Source organism: Vipera ursinii (genome assembly GCF_947247035.1).
Source record: "Vipera ursinii genome assembly, chromosome: 4".
Taxonomy (NCBI): Eukaryota; Metazoa; Chordata; class Lepidosauria; order Squamata; family Viperidae; genus Vipera; species Vipera ursinii.
This window is the reverse complement of record NC_139514.1, coordinates 33,006,092-33,008,147: the sequence shown is the minus strand read 5'-3', so window position 1 is coordinate 33,008,147 and position 2,056 is coordinate 33,006,092. Positions and strand designations below refer to the sequence as shown.

The window sequence follows — 2,056 nt, the reverse complement described above, 5'->3', positions numbered from 1 at the left end:
ACACACACTGACTTGGTAAGGAAAGGAAAACATCCTATTGCTTCTGCTACTTTTTGTTTTACCCATAAGGGCAATTGATATGGGATGCCATTTGTGGTTGGCATTTTTCGATTTCATATATTAATGTGAATTGTCCTTTTTCATGTGCCAAATGAGACATGAATTCAAGGAAACAGAAGAGTAATGGTTATAAATTATAATGCTGGTAGTGGATTGGCATTTTGCTTATATATAATAGGATATATATTTAGCATAATTATATGCTATTAAACATACTATGAAACCTAAAAGAATATAAATACATTTGCTGAAAAAGGTGGTTGTTGGAAACAAGACATTTAGGACACTCTCAGTAGAACTTTAGTCGATTGTTTCTGTCAAATGCAGAATAAGTTCAAATCAAGATGATTTTATGGATATGTTCATGCAAGTTTATTGGCAACAGTATAGGACTGGTTTTGTTATTGCATTTTTAACATGCTCCTTTTTTCCCTTCTTTCTTTTTCTTTTCTTTTTTTTCTTTTCTTTCTCTCAGTATTCCTTTTTGCTCTCTCATTGAAGTTCTGACCAGGTCTAACCCTTAGACCAGGTGTGTCAAACTCAATTTCATTGAGGACCGCATCAGCATTGCGGTTGCCCTCAGGGGGCCAGGTGGGTGTGGCCTGGGTGGGCGTGGCCTACTGTGTGGGTGTGGCTAAAGTGTGTATGGCCTACTGGGTGGGCATGGCCAGCTCTACATGGTTCACATCAAGGGTGCCTATGGGGGCCTGGGCAGGAGTGGGACAGATCTGAGGGTCTCTGGCAGAAGGAGGGTCTCTGGGCCAGGGCCAAGGCAGTGGGGGCCGTTCCCTCACTGTTTCCAGGATGGCTTCGTGGGCCACATGAAACCACTTTGTGGGCCGGATCCGGCCCCCGGGCCTTGTGTTTGACATGTCTGCCTTAGACACTTAGCTTGTACTGTAAGTCTGGACAAACTCTGTCAGCTGCTGCTACATAGGAATCATAAGTTGAATATTAATATTGTTACTGAACTTCTATTTTTATTGGCAGACCTTTGGGATCACTATTTCAGATCTTCACCCTAAAATATATGATTTTCTATTTATTATGTTAGATGAAGCTGTCATTGGGTCACTCAGTCAATTATAGGTTTTGATTATCCTTTAAAAATTAGCAGGATTCTAGTTATAGAAGTGTGTGAAGAAAGATCACTGTAAAAAAATTAAATGATTGAAACTAATTGTCTAGAGTAATTAAAAATGTGACTTATGTGAATTGTCCTACTTTTTTGATATTTACAGAAGTTACGATTAATGGCAATTCCATACAATAACTTTCAAATCTCTGAGTAATAAAAATCAGTGGCAGTTGTTTGAGTCAAAATATCCTTTTAGAATGCTTCCCTTGTTTTAGAATGAGCCAAACATGCTCAATATGCTGAATGATGGTGTTACTTTGATGTAAGGGATGAAATGTAAAGCAAGGAGGACATGAAGAAAGGAAAGGAACAATTTATTGGGTTGCCGGATCACTTAATTTACCATTAAAGGGGCAATATTACAATTCTGTTTTCTTCCAAGTTAAAAAAAAGTCAATTAGCAGAATCCTCTTCCAGTTCTTGATAAATTTAATGCCACATTGGCATTTTTAGATTTCAACATGTATGTTCTGTACCAGCCTGCTACCGGCCCTGCAGAAAAGGCAGGGACAACCCCTTTTACAAGAAGGCAAGAGGCTGGAGTTACGCCTGCCAAATTTATAGCTACAAAAACAAACAAGACACGAACCAAGAAACAGGAGCTTTAAGAAACAGGAACTATCCAAGCGGTTGCCTTCAGCAAACCAGCCCTCCCACACATTCCCCTTATATAGAGTTCAGGGCGGGGCTTCTCTCTGCCTCCTTCCGAGGAGCCCCATTGCCTTCCTCTGTTTACTCCTAATTGACTGCCTCCTGCGTCGGGGGTCCTTGAACAGGGCCAGCTGTGGGTCATCTTCATCCACGCTGTCAGGCTTACACAGCTGGGTCTCTGTGGTGACCTGGCTGAGGGGCCTGGCT

The 2,056-nt window shown here is 41.1% G+C and overlaps 1 long non-coding RNA gene across 1 annotated transcript; it reads right to left on the bottom strand.

Moving 5' to 3' along the window:
• Positions 1-493: 493 nt before the first annotated feature.
• Positions 494-1,206, bottom strand: LOC310640484. Its single transcript, XR_014492539.1, has 2 exons — positions 939-1,206; positions 494-579 (listed from the first exon to the last, which is right to left on the bottom strand). It is a non-coding gene; the product is annotated as an uncharacterized lncRNA (long non-coding RNA).
• Positions 1,207-2,056: the final 850 nt, after the last annotated feature.